Below are 17,088 nucleotides of genomic sequence, written 5' to 3' on the forward strand. Positions count from 1 at the left end.
GATAGGGGGGGCCCTATGGCTACTGGCACATGATGGGGGGGCCCTATGGCTACTGGCACATGATATGGGGGGCTCTTGTTACTGACACATGATGGTGGGGGGGGGCTCTTATTACTGGCACATGATTGGGGGGCATCTATGAGGGCACATTTTACTGGCACATTATTGGAGGACATCTATGGGGGCACTTATTACCGGCACATTGGGGGCACTTATTACTGGCACATTATTGGGTGGCACTGTGGGGGCACTTCTTACTGGCACATGATTGGGGGCACTTCTTACTGGCACATTATTGGTGGGCACTATAGGGGCATTTACTGAGGCCACAAAGAACGGTTATTTTATATGGGGGCTCTGTGTAGGGGCATTTTATACTGGAACACATTATGGTGGGTACTATGGGGAAGGTGGGAGAGGAGTACTATGGGGTCATCTACGGGGGCACTGAGAAGGGGTATCTTATACTTACAAATTATGGGGGACACTGAGGGCATCTACTGGGGCACTATATATGGGGCATTTTATACTGGTACATTATGGGGGCACTAGGAGGGAGGGGGGAGGGGAGCACTATGGGGGCATTTACTGGGGGCACTATATAGGGGTATTTTATACTGGCACATTATGGGAGCACTATGGGAACATTAGCTCCACTGGGGGCATTACAAGAATTATTTCTACTGGGGGGGCATTATGGTGGGCTTTATTACTCCCCCATGGTATGACCCCCTAGTAGCAGCACCAGCCTCTCCCTGCCCTGCTATCCCTCTGCCCCTTCTCCAAATCCTTATTATGAAATCTTTCTCATTAGGATAAAACACATCAGCTCCGCCGAGCCCCCGGCCAAAGTGTGGAAGTGGCGTCCGAGATCCCCAAGGGCCAAGCCAAGTAACAGTAAGTTTTCATATATAATATGTTTGTTATACACATATAGCATACAATAATATAGCCCCACAATATACAGTTTCTTTTGTAAAAGTCATCAAGTGTCATGGGGGGGGGGGGGGGGGGGCCTTATCGTTTTTCACCCCAGGGCCCCATTTCACCTAGAACCGGCCCTGCTTATGAGGCACTCTTTATGATGGCACTATGGGTCTAGTTATGGGGCACTCTTTATGATGGCACTATGGCTCTAGTTATGGGGCACTCTTTATGACGGCACTATAGCTCTACTTATGGGGCACTCTTTATGATGGCACTATGGATCTAGTTATGGGGCACTCTTGCACTGTATATGACAGCACTATGTCTCTGGTTATGGGGCGCTCTCACACTATGTATGACGGCACTATAGCTCTACTTATGGGGCCCTCTTTATGATGGCACTATGGCTCTAGTTATGGGGCACTCTTTATGATGGCACTATGGCTCTACTTATGGGGCCCTCTTTATGATGGCACTATGGCTCTAGTTATGGGGCCCTCTTTATGATGGCACTATGGCTCTAGTTATGGGGCACTCTTTATGACGGCACTATGGCTCTAGTTATGGGGCACTCTTTATGATGGCACTATGGATCTAGTTATGGGGCACTCTTGCACTGTATATGACAGCACTATGTCTCTGGTTATGGGGCGCTCTCACACTATGTATGACGGCACTATAGCTCTACTTATGGGGCACTCTTTATGATGGCACTATGGCTCTAGTTATGGGGCGCTCTTGCACTGTGTATGACCGCACTATGGCTCTAGTTATATAGCACGCCTGTCATTATGAGAACATGCTCATATGTCCCAATCACTGCCTTCCTGACTACATAGCACAATATATATTACATAACACTGCATGATTACTGCACAATTCTATATGTGATGACAGGATGCACTCTCAGCCCCCATACATTACACCACACATCTTGTAGCCCCTGGCAGTTACATGATAACACAACCAACATGGATAACTGCTCTACAAGAAGGTTTCCTTTGCCAAAATAATCGAGTCACACACAGGGGGTTATAGGATTTGTAGTTTTATTGCAGCGGCACAAAACTAAACTGTAGGCTCTCTCTGACTACATCTCCCAGCGAGCATTGCGCTCGGCGCTGACGATCACGTGCTTGGTCGGCGGCCAATCGCGCGGCTCTGCCTTTTGTCTGCTTCCTAAGATTTCAGACGGGAAGATACAGGTAGGCTTGTACTTGTCTGACGAGGGAGTGTTAGTAAATAGCGGTCACTGGCCGCTCGCACTCACACTGGTAATGACAGGAGGAGCAGCCTGAGGAGCCCGGCTCCGTTATACGCATCTCTGCGCTTCTGAAGGCTGCACAGTTGCATTTCATGAGTTCTCCCTTTGTAAATGCTCCAGTTTAGCGCTGTTACACAGGTGGCATCAGTCTATGTATGCGCCACACTGGGTATTTGCTGGGGTATAGGTTAGGTACCCCACAGAGATGGGGGCAGGGATTTAGTGATTGATACTGATTTAAAGGGCATCTTCATTTGACTCCACTTCTTTCCATACAGGTGAAGGCGAGCTGTTTGGTCGCCCTATAAGGCCTCATGCACACGACCGTGTCCGTATTTCAGTCTACAAAATACGGACGCCTTCTGTGTGCGCTCCGCAATTCTCGCTCCAATGAATGCAATGCGGACCGGGATAGGACATGTCCTATAATTTACTGAACTTCCGTACGGGTGTGTGCATGGCCCCATAGAGATGAATGGGTCAGTGTGCCAGCCGATGATAGTACGCAGATGAAAATGATGTTGTGTGTATGAGGCCTTAGAAGTGTCCTGACTTCCTACCTGATGTAGAGCAGCTCTGCGTCACTCCATCCCACCCTAGTATGGACGTATGCCATGAGGAAGGGTCGCCATGCTCTATTCGCCAGGGCAGATGACCACTGCAAAGAGTGGCGCTTGCGCTGGAAGACTGGGAGCTGCCCTGTATTCCATGGCTGCCCATTGATCCAACTAGGCACCATGAAATGTTACATGGCTCCTGAAGAGAAATGGTCAGCGGCCTCGCCAGCGTACGGTACCTTCACGTGCGCCGGATGCACTGTGGATTTTCCATTGGGATTTATGAGTGGAAAATCTACAGCCTATTACGAGAGCATCAAAGTGAAGGCGGTTTTCCAAATTTCCTCCACGTGCTGCAAAAACGGACATCGGCGCGGATTCTAAAACCACAACATGTCCATTCTTTGTGTGGACTTTTATTGTGGATTTCACTCTACGCAGTGTACAGCGTGGATGTAAAACATGCCGATTTTAGTGTGGGATTAGTGGCGGAAAATCTGCAAATCTGTCCATGTCGACTTTGAAATGACGCTTAAGCAGCGATGGACTGGCCATCGGGAGTACCGGGAGAATCCCGGTGGGCCGATCGAATTATGGGCCGGCCAGGGCCGCCATCAGGGGGGTAAAGCTCCAGTAACAGCAGGCAGTGTGGGGGCGGCGCTCACTCACTGACGTCACACGCCTGCTCCTCCCACTAGGCGGCGCAGGCGCGTGACGTCAGTGAGTGAGCGCTGCCGCCCGCACTTGTTACTGGAGGCTGGGAGCTGAATGTAAGGTAGTAAAGACTCTTTACTAAAGAGATGAGCGCTGTGCCCCCACGTGTAGTAGAATACCTACCTGGAGCCAGACTGTGCACAGAAAGGGCACTTTGTCACTGTGGACAAAGTATGGCACTTTCTGTGCACAGATTGGCTCTAGGTGGGTACAGTGTGGCACTGCAGTCACTAAGGGCACTATTTATCTGGGCATAGTAGGGCACTATCTGCCCACATAGTCAACATATGGCGCTCTGGGCACTGCCATATAATAGTGTGGGTACGGCGATATTTGGTTCTATGTGGGCACTGTATGATTGTGGGCAGATAGTGCCATACTATCCACAGATAAATGGCGCATTTAGTGCCTGTCGTGCCCACATAGTGCCATATAGAACCCATACTCGGAAAGCGCCATACTTGTGTAGACAGAGTATAATTATAGGCAAAGTATGGCACTTTCTGCCCACGTTTTAGCTCTAGGTAGGTATGATATGGCACTTTGTGGGCACTGTAGACACTAAATACACAACTTATCTGAGCATAGTATGCCCAGGTCTTCCCACGGTCATACAGTGCTCAGATAGCGCCATGTTATGCACAGATAAATGGTGTATTTCTTGCTTATGGTGCCATACAGTACCTACCTAAAGTGAAAACCTACAGTACTTTGGCCACAGTCATACAGTGCCGACATAGAGCCAAAGTATGGCACTTTCTTTGCACCTAGGTAGGTACTATATGGGTACAAATGCGCTATTTTTCTGTGAATAGGAGGGCACTATCGTGCTCTATGTGGGCACTGTATCACTATTAGGGCAGATAGTGCCATAGAGACAAAATGTCTCCCAGCACATTATACATGGCTCGTCATCATGGTTACGACCTCCCTGTAATCCAGCATTGGTGGTCGAAAAAAGCACCAAACTATGTGCACTCCCACAATCCCGGCTACTCCTATAGTGTGCAAGCATGACCACCGCTGCTGGATTACAGGGTGGTCAAAACCATGGAAACGAGCAGTGCATAATGTGATGGAAAAATGACTCCCGCCAGCAAAGGAAGCAATATGGACAATCACAATACATTAGTAAGTGCCTTGTATTAACTTTCTCTACAAGATAAATGCCACTTGCTGAAGAGACATAACCCCTTTTTTGAGTGTGTTTGGGAAAAATAAAGTGGGCCGGTCTGGCTGAAGTCCAGGGCCACTTTATTGTCCCAGTCCATCCCTGCGCTTAAGGCTACTTTCACACTGGCGTTTTGGGCGGATCCGTCATGGATCTGCACAAACGGATCCGTTACAATAATACAACCGCATGCATCCGTCATGAACGGATCCGTTTGTATTATCTGTAACATAGGGAACCTATATATAGCCCAAAATAAAGTCCAGGACCCACCCCTAACTATATCATGAAAACCAACCAAAAGGAATGGGTCAATTAGGTACAAAAACACTTAGGCCTCTTTCACACGGGCGTTGCGGGAAAAGGTCCGGGTGCGTTGCGGGAACACCTGTGATTTTTCCGCGCGAGTGCAAAACATTGTAATGCGTTTTGCACTCGCGTGAGAAAAATCGCGCATGTTTGGTACCCAAACCCGAACTTCTTCACAGAAGTTCGGGCTTGGGATCGGTGTTCTGTAGATTGTTTTATTTTCCCTTATAACATGGTTATAAGGGAAAATAATAGCATTCTGAATACAGAATGCTTAGTAGGTGATCAATTGAGGGTTAAAAAAAAATAAAAAAATTAACTCACCTTCTCCTCTTGTTCGCGTAGTTCCCTGTCTCTTCTTTACTTCTTTAATGATGAGCTGTGGGCTAAAGGACCTTTGGTGACGTCAGATCACATGCTCCAATCACATGGTACATCACCGTGGTGATGGACCATGTGATTGGAGCATGTGATCTGACGTCACCACAGGTCCTAGCCGGTAGTTCATCATTAAAGAAGTAAAGAAGAGACCGGTAACTACGCGAACAAGAGGAGAAGGTGAGTTAATTTTTTTTATTTTTTTTAACCCTCAATTGATCACCTACTAAGCATTCTGTATTCAGAATGCTATTATTTTCCCTTATAACCATGTTATAAGGGAAAATAATACAGTGAATAGACTGTCACCTAGCAACCGTGCGTGAAAATCGCACCGCATCCGCACTTGCTTGCGATTTTCACGCAACCACATTCACTTCTATGGGGCCTGCGTTGCGTGAAAAACGCACAATATAGAGCATGCTGCAATTTTCACTCAACGCACAAGTGATGCGTGAAAATCACCGCTCATGTGAACAGCCCCATAGAAATGAATGGGTCAGGATTCAGTGCGGGTGCAATGCATTCAACTCACGCATCGCATCCGCGCGGAAATCTCGCCCGTGTGAAAGGGGCCTTATAATACTGAAGTAATCAAAAAATAACATGATTTCATTGAGAATCACAAAAGGACATAATTGGCACAAGTCACAAAACACATTTAACACAGGTCACAATACATAAAAGTATTAAAAGCCAAGGGGACCGATGGTGGACTGTTGGTATATATTTATAAAGTGCAATAATTATGATTGGTCACTAGTAGAAAGGTATATTACACCAAACCACTATGGCTCAAAAATACATAGTACAAAAAAACCCTCATATGCATATTTGTACAACAGACACCAAAGCATGTGGGTGATAATACACACCACAAGGGCTGACTGAGGCAATAGAGCAACTAAAAATGTAATAGGCACATAGAAAATACTGACCAACCAACCTAGTATACCACACACGAACACCACCGGTCCACTCCCCTTTTTCAAGCTAAAAGCGAAACGTGCGTTGGGGAGTGGATCGGTGGTGTTCGTGTGTGGTATACTAGGTTGGTTGGTCAGTATTTTCTATGTGCAGAAAACCGCCCCCTCGTCGTGTTGATTGACAGGGCCAGCCGGGATCTCCTCCTCCGGCCAGCCCTGTCGGCATTTCAAAAATTGCGCGCCTGTGTTCATTCGGCGCAGGCGCTCTGAGATGAGGAGGCTCGTCTCCTCAGAACTCCCTCAGTGCGCCTGCGCCGATGACATCACCATTAAATGTGTTTTGTTATCTGTAACATAGCCAAAACGGATCCGTCATGAACTCCACTGAAAGTCAATGGGAGACGGATCCGTTTTCTATTGTGCCAGATTGTGTCAGAGAAAACTGATCTGCCCCCATTGACTTAGGCTACTTTCACACTCGCGTTTGGTGTGGATGCGTCATGGATCTGCACAGACGGATCCGTTCAGATAATACAGCCATCTGTTTGTATTATCTTTAACATAGTCAAGACGGATCCGTCTTGAACACCATTGAAAGTCAATGGGGGACGGATCAGTTTTCGATTGTGTCAGTGAAAACGGATCCGTCCCCATTGACTTACATTGTGTGTCAGGACGGATCCATTTGGCTCCGCATCGTCAGGCGGACACCAAAACGCTTCAAGCAGCGTTTTGGTGTCCGTCTCCAAAGCGGAATGGAGACGGAACGGAGGCAAACTGATGCATTCTGAGCGGATCCTTATCCATTCAGAATGCATTAGGGCAAAACTGATCCGTTTTGGACCGCTTGTGAGAGCCCTGAACGGTTCTCACAAATGGAAAGCCAGGCAAACAGCCAACAAAGCAAGGGTTAACAGCCAAACAAAACTCAATATTTATTGCTCTGCGTCTGTAGTTTAAAGAGACGCCCCATATGTGGTCGTAAACTGCTGTATGGGCACACGGCAGGGCGCAGAAGGAAAGGAACGCCATATGGTTTTTGGAGGGCAGATTTCACTGTGGATTATTTGAAGTTGCCATGTCACATTTCAAGACCCCCTAATGCACCCCTAGAGTTTAAAATGACCCCATTTTGGAAACTACGGGATAAGGTGGCAGTTTTGTTGGACCTATTTTAGGGTACATATGATATTTGGTTGCTCTATATTACACTTTTTGTGAGGCAAGGTAACCAAAAATAGCTGTTTTGACACCGTTTTTATTTTTTGTTATTTACAATGTTCATCAGACAGGTTAGATCATGTGGTATTATTATAGAGCAGGTTGTTACGGACACGACAATGTCAAATATGACTTTTTGGTTGTTTGTTTCAGTTGTACATAATAAATTAAACAAAATCGGTCCCAGTACAGATCCCTGTGGAACCCCACTGGTAACATTACCTTGTTTTGAATGTTCTCCATTGACTACAACCCTCTGTTGTCTGTGGCTGAGTGACAGACAACAGAGGGTTGTAGTCAATGGAGAACATTCAAAACAAGGTAATGTTACCAGTGGGGTTCCACAGGGATCTGTACTGGGACCGATTTTGTTTAATATCTCAAGATAATGCACCTGGGGCGTAAAAACCCAAGGGCAGAATATAGAATATTTGACACAGTCCTGACCTCAGTATCTGAGGAAAGGGATTTAGGAGTAATTATTTCAGAAGACTTAAAGGTGGGAAGACAATGTAATAGAGCAGCACGAAATGCCAGCAGAATGCTTGGATGTATAGGGAGAGGTATAAGCAGTAGAAAGAGTGAAGTGCTTATGCCGCTGTACAGAACACTGGTGAGACCTCACTTGGAGTATTGTGCGCAGTACTGGAGGCCATATCTCCAGAAGGATATAGATACTCTAGAGAGAGTTCAGAGAAGAGCTACTAAACTAGTACATGGATTGCAGGATAAAACTTACCAGGAAAGGTTAAAGGACCTTAATATGTATAGCTTGGAAGAAAGAAGAGACAGAGGGGATATGATAGAAACTTTTAAATACATAAAGGGAATCAACTCGGTAAAGGAAGAGAGCATATTTAAAAGAAGAAAAACTACCACAAGAGGACACAGTTTTAAATTAGAGGGGCAAAGGTTTAAAAGTAATATAAGGAAGTATTACTTTACTGAGAGAGTAGTGGATGCATGGAATAGCCTTCCTGCAGAAGTGGTAGCTGCAAATACAGTGAAGGGGTTTAAGCATGCATGGGATAGGCATAAGGCCATCCTTCATATAAGATAGGGCCGGGGGCTATCCATAGTATTCAGTATATTGGGCAGACTAGATGGGCCAAATGGTTCTTATCTGCCGACACATTCTATGTTTCTATAAAGCATTTTTTAAAAAAAATTTTTTTTAGTGTCTCCATATTCTGAAAGCCATAGTTCTTTTTACATTTTTTGGGCGACTTTCTTATGTAGGGGCTATTTTTTTTCGTTATGAGATGATGGTTTGATTGGTACTTTTATTTGGGTGCATAAATATGACTTTTTGATCGCTTGGTATTACACTTTTTGTGATGTAAGGTGACAAAAAATGGCTTTTTTGACACACTTTTTATTATTTTCTTTTACGGTGTTCACCTGAGGGGTTAGATCATGTGATATTTTTATACAGCAGGTTCTTACGGAAGCAGCGATAGCTAATATGTATACTTTTTTTTATTTATTTAAGTTTTACACAATAACAGTATTTTTGAAACAAAAAAAATCATGTGGGGGATTCAGTCAGCACAACCCTGTATGCAGGTGCACATTGCTATGGCGAAATACATATACAAACGCAAAATACAAATGCAATAGCACTCTGCAACCAGCACTCTGCCCTGCCTCTATGCTGGATGTTGAATGAGGCATTGGTGTACATTTTGGCCAAAGCGTAATAAGCCACTCACCACATCAAGGTCGCCTCTATGAGTGGTCCCTAACACTAGTACCTACCTGTTATGGGCCATGATAGCCAAACAAAGTCCAGGGAGCGCAGGTACAGCATGCATGCCAGGCACACTCGGCTTTTAACCCCGTCCGGTGCCGTGACAGCTTTCATCGGATCCAGGGATGCAAGTACCAACATGCATGCTGAGCCCACTATATACTTCTCCTGGAGCCAAATGGCTACTGGTAGGTGCTATATAAGCAGACTCAGTTTTAAAGTGACTGTAAAACCAGCCTCCAGGGCAGACTAACTGGTCAGGTGTGCATGACTGCATGGAGATCGCCACGCCCCCAATATATACTACAAAGAAAAAATGTGGGGGATTCAGTCAGCACAACCCTGTATGCAGGTGCACATCGCTATGGCGAAATACACATACAAACGCAAAAACACAAATGCAATAGCACTCTGCAACCAGCACTCTGCCCTGCCTCTATGCTGGATGTTGAATGAGGCATTGGTGTACATTTTGGCCAAAGCGTAATAAGCCACTCACCACGTCAAGGTTGCCTCTATGAGTGGTCCCTAACACTAGTACCTACCTGTTATGGGCATTTTTGAAAAAAAATATTTTTTAGTGTCTCCATATTCTGAAAGCCATAGTTTTTTTAACTTTTTTTGGGCGACTTTCTTATGTAGGGGCTAATTTTTTTCGGTATGAGATGATGGTTTAATTGGTACTTTTATTTGGGTGCATAAATATGACTTTTTGATCGCTTGGTATTACACTTTTTGTGATGTAAGTGTCACAGCCAGACAGCTGAGAAGCGCTCACAGGAGCTTCTCAGATCCTCCTCCTTGAATTTCTTTGTTTTGGTTTAGTTTCTCATCTCGTTAGTCTATCTCAGCTGTCATGCAGTTAGACTGATTGCTACCCTTTAAGTTCCTCCCCATAATGCAGTAGTGTGCGGCTGATACAACTTCCTGGAGTGTGTGTGCATGCTGTTCCCAGTTCCCAGTCCTCAGTCCTCAGTCGTCTGCAAGATAAGTGCTGTTTATGTATTTTTGATTTTGTCTTTTCTGGATCCAGGTGACCCTGACTCCCTCCGTGTCCGTGTCGGGAGCCGGTGGTCGTGTCCCTTCACTATTGTAGGGTCTTCAGGTAATAGATAGCCGAGGAACGTGGATATGCGGCCATCCACCTTTGGGGTGTTCGCATAGGCTGAGCAGTGAGGGAGAGCGGCAGGTCTATTGCAGGGGTCTCCCTTTGTTCCTTAGTTGTGGATCCAGAGAGACATTGTTTATATGGTATTGTCTTGTTTCCTGTACACCATCCGTGACATTATCAGCCGCCCAAAACCGTCTCAAGCATGGATCCGGTTTCACTTTTGGCTGAACGCTTTCAGGGTCTTTCTTAAAAGGTAGCTGATCTCCGTAAGACTTTTTCTCAGTTTCAAGTGACCGGTTCAGCTTGCGTTCATGGAGTTTGTGCTGAGCCTAAGATCTCGCTCCCGGATACGTTCTCCGGGGGTAGTGAGAATTTTGTGCGTTTTAGAGAGGCTTGCAAACTCCATTTTCGCCTTCTTCCCCATTCTTCTGGTGATGAAGAACGGAGGGTGGGGATCATTATATCGCTGCTCAGGGGTAACGCTCAGTCCTGGGCCTTTTCGCTGCCGGAGGGGGCACGGCCCCTTCGTTCAGTGGATGAATTCTTTTTAGCCCTGGGTCAGATATATGATGATCCGGATCGTATTGCTCTGGCTGAGTCTAGACTACGTCTGTTATGCCAGGGTAAACAATCCGCAGAGATATACTGTTCAGAATTTCGGAGATGGGCAGCAGATACGGGTTGGAATGATGCTGCACTCCGAAGTCAATTTTGCTATGGTCTTTCAGAGGGATTGAAAGATGCATTTGCCTTTCATGAAAGACCTACCTCCTTGGATTCTGCTATGTCTCAGGCTGTTCGTATTGACAGGCGTCTTAGAGAGAGAGGAGAGATCTCTTCTTCCTGTCATACTCAGTCCCGGGACAGTGCAGCGGTCTCTTTCTGTGCGCAGGGGTCTCAGTCGCTGTCAGCCCCTTCTGAGCAGGAGTCCATGCAGCTGGGGTTGATTGCCTCTGACAATAGAAGATTCAGCCCGCAGGGGAGGGTTTGTTTTTGTTGTGGAGGTATAAATCATCTGGCAAATGTTTGTCCCTCTAGGAGATTCAGGCAGTTTTCTGGGAGTAATAAAGAGACAAAAAGGAAAAAATCTTTTAAAAATGTTCCGTCTGTTACTATTGGCAGGGTTGAGGCGGAAATTGAAGGTTTTCCGTTTGCTTGTAGTTCCCGTTTTGTCCTGCCTGCTAGGGTGGCGCTAGAGAGCAAGAGCATTTTTTGTGAGATTTTTGTGGATAGTGGAGCAGCTGTCAACCTCATTGATAATCAATTTGCAATAACTCATGGTTTCCAGGTATGCACTTTGGGAAAGGATATTCCTGTTTTTGCTATTGATTCAGCTCCACTTTCTCAGAAATCATTAAAGGGCATAGTTCACAATATCCGTTTAATTGTGAGTGATGCTCATGTTGAGGATGTGTCATGTTTCGTCCTTAGCGGTTTGCCTACTCCTCTAGTGTTGGGGCTACCCTGGCTCACTAAACATAACCCCACCATTGATTGGCAAGCGAGGCAAATAAATGGTTGGAGTAACTTTTGCAGAGAGAATTGCCTCATAACATCTGTTTCTGAGGTTTCTACTAAGACTGTACCACCTTTCCTCTCTGAATTTTTGGATGTCTTCTCTGAGAGTGGAGTTCAGGGTTTACCTCCGCACAGGGAGTATGATTGCCCTATTAATCTCATCCCAGGCGCCAAGCTGCCTAAATCTCGTTTATACAATCTCTCCCAACCTGAGAGGGTCGCTATGCGGGCTTATATCTCTGAGAGTCTGAGAAAAGGACACATACGACCCTCGAAGTCACCTGTTGCCGCTGGTTTTTTCTTTGTTAAGAAAAAAGATGGTTCTTTAAGACCTTGTCTGGATTTCAGGGAGCTGAACAGTATCACTATTCGTGATCCTTATCCGCTTCCACTGATCCGGGACGTGTTTAACCAGGTTGTTGGGGCTAAAGTCTTTTCCAAATTAGACCTAAGAGGGGCATACAACCTGGTTAGGATCAGAGAAGGAGACGAATGGAAGACGGCTTTCAATACCCCTGAGGGCCATTTTGAGAATTTGGTTATGCCTTTTGGTTTGATGAATGCCCCAGCCGTTTTTCAGCATTTCGTCAACAGCATTTTTTATCATTTAATGGGAAAATTTGTATTAGTGTATTTGGATGACATTTTGATTTTTTCTCCTGATTTCAAGACTCATAAGGAACACTTACGTCAGGTCTTGCTCATCCTGCGGGAGAATAAATTATACGCGAAACTGGAAAAATGTGTGTTTGCGGTTCCAGAAATCCAATTTCTGGGGTTTCTTGTCTCCGCTTCTGGTTTTCGCATGGACCCCGAGAAGGTCCGCGCTGTGCTTGAGTGGGAGCTTCCTGAGAATCAGAAGGCGCTGATGCGTTTTTTGGGCTTTGCCAATTATTACAGGAAATTTATTTTGAATTATTCCTCTGTTGTTAAACCACTCACTGATATGACCAGAAAGGGGGTAGATTTTTCTTCCTGGTCGGTAGAGGCGCGTAAGGCCTTTTCTAATATCAAGGAGAGTTTTGCTTCCGCTCCCATCCTAGTACAACCTGATATTTCGTTACCCTTCATAGTTGAGGTTGATGCTTCTGAGGTAGGAGTAGGTGCGGTCTTGTCTCAGGGTTCCTCTCCTGCCAAATGGCAACCGTGTGCCTTTTTCTCAAAGAAACTCTCCTCCGCAGAGAGAAATTATGATGTGGGAGATAGGGAATTGTTGGCCATCAAGTTGGCTTTTGAGGAATGGCGCCATTGGCTAGAGGGAGCCAGACACCCTATTACCGTGTTTACTGACCATAAAAATCTGGCCTACTTGGAGTCAGCCAAGCGTCTGAACCCGAGACAGGCCAGATGGTCTTTGTTGTTTTCAAGGTTTAATTTTGTTTTTACGTTCCGCCCTGGGGTTAAGAATGTGAAGGCAGATGCCCTGTCACGTTGTTTTCCGGGAGGTGGGAATTTTGAAGACCCGGGTCCCATTTTGGCTGAAGGTGTGGTGGTCTCTGCTCTTTTTCCTGAATTGGAGGCAGAGGTGCAGGCAGCCCAGTCAGAAGCTCCTGATCTTTGTCCTTCTGGGAGGTTGTTTGTGCCTCTCGCTTTGAGACACAAGATTTTTAAAGAACACCACGACACTTTCCTTGCTGGGCACCCAGGGGCAAGAGCCACACTGGATCTCATCGCTCGGAGATTCTGGTGGCCTGCGCTTCGTAAGTCGGTTGAGGGTTTTGTGGCAGCTTGCGAGACTTGCGCTCGTGCCAAGGTCCCTCATTCACGGCCATCAGGTCCTCTCCTTCCTTTGCCCATTCCTTCCCGTCCTTGGACACATCTGTCCATGGACTTCATAACGGACTTGCCTCGTTCCTCGGGGAAGTCTGTGATTCTGGTGGTGGTGGACCGTTTTAGCAAAATGGTGCATTTTATCCCTTTTCCTGGTTTGCCCAATGCTAAGACGCTGGCGCAGGCATTTATTGACCACATTGTCAAATTGCATGGGATTCCTTCAGACATAGTCTCTGATAGGGGCACGCAGTTTGTTTCCAGATTCTGGAAGGCTTTCGGTTCTCGCTTGGGGGTTCGGTTGTCATTCTCTTCTGCTTTCCATCCGCAGTCGAATGGCCAGACAGAGCGCGTCAATCAGAATCTGGAGACATATCTGCGCTGTTTTGTGGCGGAGAATCAGGAGGATTGGTGTTCTTTTTTGTCCCTTGCTGAGTTTGCTTTAAATAACCGTCGTCAGGAGTCCTCTGATAAGTCACCATTTTTTGGTGCATATGGGTTCCATCCGCAGTTTGGGACTTTCTCGGGAGAGGGCTCTTCTGGTTTGCCTGATGAGGACAGATTCTCCTCGTCTTTGTCATCTATTTGGCAAAAGATTCAGGATAATCTAAAGAGCATGAGTGAGAGATATAAGCGTGTGGCGGATAAGAGACGTGTGCCTGGTCCGGACCTGAATGTTGGTGATCTGGTGTGGTTGTCTACCAAGAATATCAAATTGAAGGTTCCCTCCTGGAAGTTGGGTCCTAGGTTTATTGGGCCTTACAAGATCCTGTCTGTCATCAATCCTGTTGCCTACCGTCTTGATCTTCCTCAGACTTGGAAGATCCATAATGTTTTTCATAAGTCTTTATTGAAACCTTATGTTCAACCTATTGTACCCTCGCCTTTGCCTCCTCCTCCGATTATGGTTGATGGAAATCTTGAATTTCAGGTCTCTAGGATTGTGGATTCTCGTCTTATCCGCGGTTCCCTCAAGTACCTCGTTCATTGGGAGGGTTATGGTCCTGAGGAGAGGATGTGGGTCCCAGTGACGGACATTAAGGCCTCTCGTCTCATCAGGGCTTTCCATAGGTCCCATCCTGAGAAGGTGGGCCCTGAGTGTCCGGAGTCCACTCCTAGAGGGAGGGGTACTGTCACAGCCAGACAGCTGAGAAGCGCTCACAGGAGCTTCTCAGATCCTCCTCCTTGAATTTCTTTGTTTTGGTTTAGTTTCTCATCTCGTTAGTCTATCTCAGCTGTCATGCAGTTGGACTGATTGCTACCCTTTAAGTTCCTCCCCATAATGCAGTAGTGTGCGGCTGATACAACTTCCTGGAGTGTGTGTGCATGCTGTTCCCAGTTCCCAGTCCTCAGTCGTCAGTCGTCTGCAAGATAAGTGCTGTTTATGTATTTATGATTTTGTCTTTTCTGGATCCAGGTGACCCTGACTCCCTCCGTGTCAGTGTAGGGAGCCGGTGGTCGTGTCCCTTCACTATTGTAGGGTCTTCAGGTAATAGATAGCCGAGGAACGTGGATATGCGGCCATCCACCTTTGGGGTGTTCGCATAGGCTGAGCAGTGAGGGAGAGCGGCAGGTCTATTGCAGGGGTCTCCCTTTGTTCCTTAGTTGTGGATCCAGAGAGACATTGTTTATATGGTATTGTCTTGTTTCCTGTACACCATCCGTGACAGTAAGGTGACAAAAAATGTCTTTTTTGACACACTTTTTATTATTTTCTTTTACGGTGTTCACCTAAGGGGTTAGATCATGTGATATTTTTATACAGCAGGTTCTTACGAAAGCAGCGATACCTAATATGTATACTTTTTTTATTTATTTAAGTTTTACACAATAACAGCATTTTTGAAACAAAAAAAAAATCATGTTTTAGCGTTTCGATATTCTGATGAGAGCCATAGTTTTTTTTATTTTTTGGGCGATTGTCTTAGGTAGGATATCATTTTTGCGGAATGAGATGACAGTTTGATTGGTATGATTTTGGGGTGCGTATGACTTTTCGATCGCTTGGTATTAAAATCATGTTCGATCGCTTGGTAAAAAAATCATGTTTTAGTGTCTCCACAGTTCTGAAAGCCATAGTTTTTTTTATTTTTTGGGCGATTGTTTTAGGTAGGTGCTTTTTTGGCACAGTTTTTTATTTTTTTTATTTAACGGTGTTCACCTGAGGGGTTAGGTCATGTGGTATTTTTTAGAGCAGGTTGTTACGGACGCTGCGATACCTAATTTGTCTATTTTATTCATGTTTTAGTGTCTCCATAGTCTGAGAGCCATAGTTTTTTTTATTTTTGGGCGATTGTCTTAGGTAGGGGCTCATTTTTTGCGGGATGAGGTGACGGTTAGATTGGTACTATTTTGGGGGGCATAAGCCTTTTTGATCACTTAGTGTTGCACTTTTAGTGATGTAAGGTTATTTTTTTGATGGTATTCACCTGAGGGGTTAGATCAGGTGATATTTTTATAGAGCCGGTCGATACAGATGTGGCGATACCTAATATGTCTACTTTTCTTTTTTTCCCTATTTTTGCAAATTTTTTTAACTTTATTTTGGGAACAGGATGCTTTTTTTTTTTTTACTTGAAAGCTAAAAAAATTGTCAAATTTTTTTATTTTCACTTTATTTTTTGTCCCACTCTGGGACTTTAACTTTTGGGGGGCTGATCCCCTTTACAATGCATTACAATACTCCTGTATTGTGATGCATTGGCTGTAAGAGTATTACACACTGTAAGGCCTCATGCACACGACCGTTGTTGTGTTCCGTTCCGCAAAATGGGGTTCCGTGATCCGTTTCCGTTTTTGTTTCCGTGTGTCTTCCTTTATTTTTGGAGGATCACCAGACATGAAGGAAAGTAAAAAAAAGTCTAAGTCAAGTTTGCCATGCAAATGATAGGAAAAAAATGGACGCGGATGACAATCTTGTGTGCCTCCGCGTTTTTTCACGGTCCCATTGACTTGAATGGGTCCGGAACCGTTTTCCGTGAAAAAAATAGGACAGGTTATATTTTTTTGACGGACTGGAACCATGGATCACAGACGCGGATGACAAACGGTGCATCAGCCGAGTTTTCAACGGACCCATTAAAAGTCAATGGGTCCGCAGAAAATAACGAAAAACGGAACAACGGACACGGAATAAAACAACGGTCGTGTGCATGAGGCCTTATACACTTCAGCCTGCTTCTTGTGAGATCCAGGGGGCTGGATCTCACAGGCTGTCACGGAAGGCAGCCACGATGCCTAAGTAAGGCATCGGGCTGCCTTGCCTGCCATCGGGTCCCTGTCCCTGATGGCCACCCTGGACCCGGCAGGATCCTGCACGTGCCGCGGTCAGTGTTGACCGCGGCAGTGCGAGGGTTAATGTGCCGGCATCAGTGTTTTCACCGATGCTGGCACATACAGCAGGGGTCCGCAGCTCTTGCACCCGCCCAATCAGCCCGCCGTACATATACGGCGCTGGTCCTTAAGTCACGTC

At 45.8% G+C, this 17,088-nt stretch overlaps 1 protein-coding gene across 1 annotated transcript in view; it reads left to right on the plus strand.

Annotated features, from left to right (window-relative positions):
- The first annotated feature begins 2,087 nt into the window (after window positions 1-2,087).
- Window positions 2,088-17,088, plus strand: part of LOC121003705 (zinc finger protein 184-like) — a 23,797-nt gene continuing 8,796 nt past the window's right edge. The window contains exon 1 of the mRNA XM_040435570.1: window positions 2,088-2,132. The gene's annotated coding sequence lies outside the window, so the exon portion shown is untranslated. The remainder of the gene's footprint in view (window positions 2,133-17,088) is intronic.

The sequence above is a fragment of the Bufo bufo genome, chromosome 6, assembly GCF_905171765.1.
Source record: "Bufo bufo chromosome 6, aBufBuf1.1, whole genome shotgun sequence".
Taxonomy (NCBI): domain Eukaryota; kingdom Metazoa; phylum Chordata; class Amphibia; order Anura; family Bufonidae; genus Bufo; species Bufo bufo.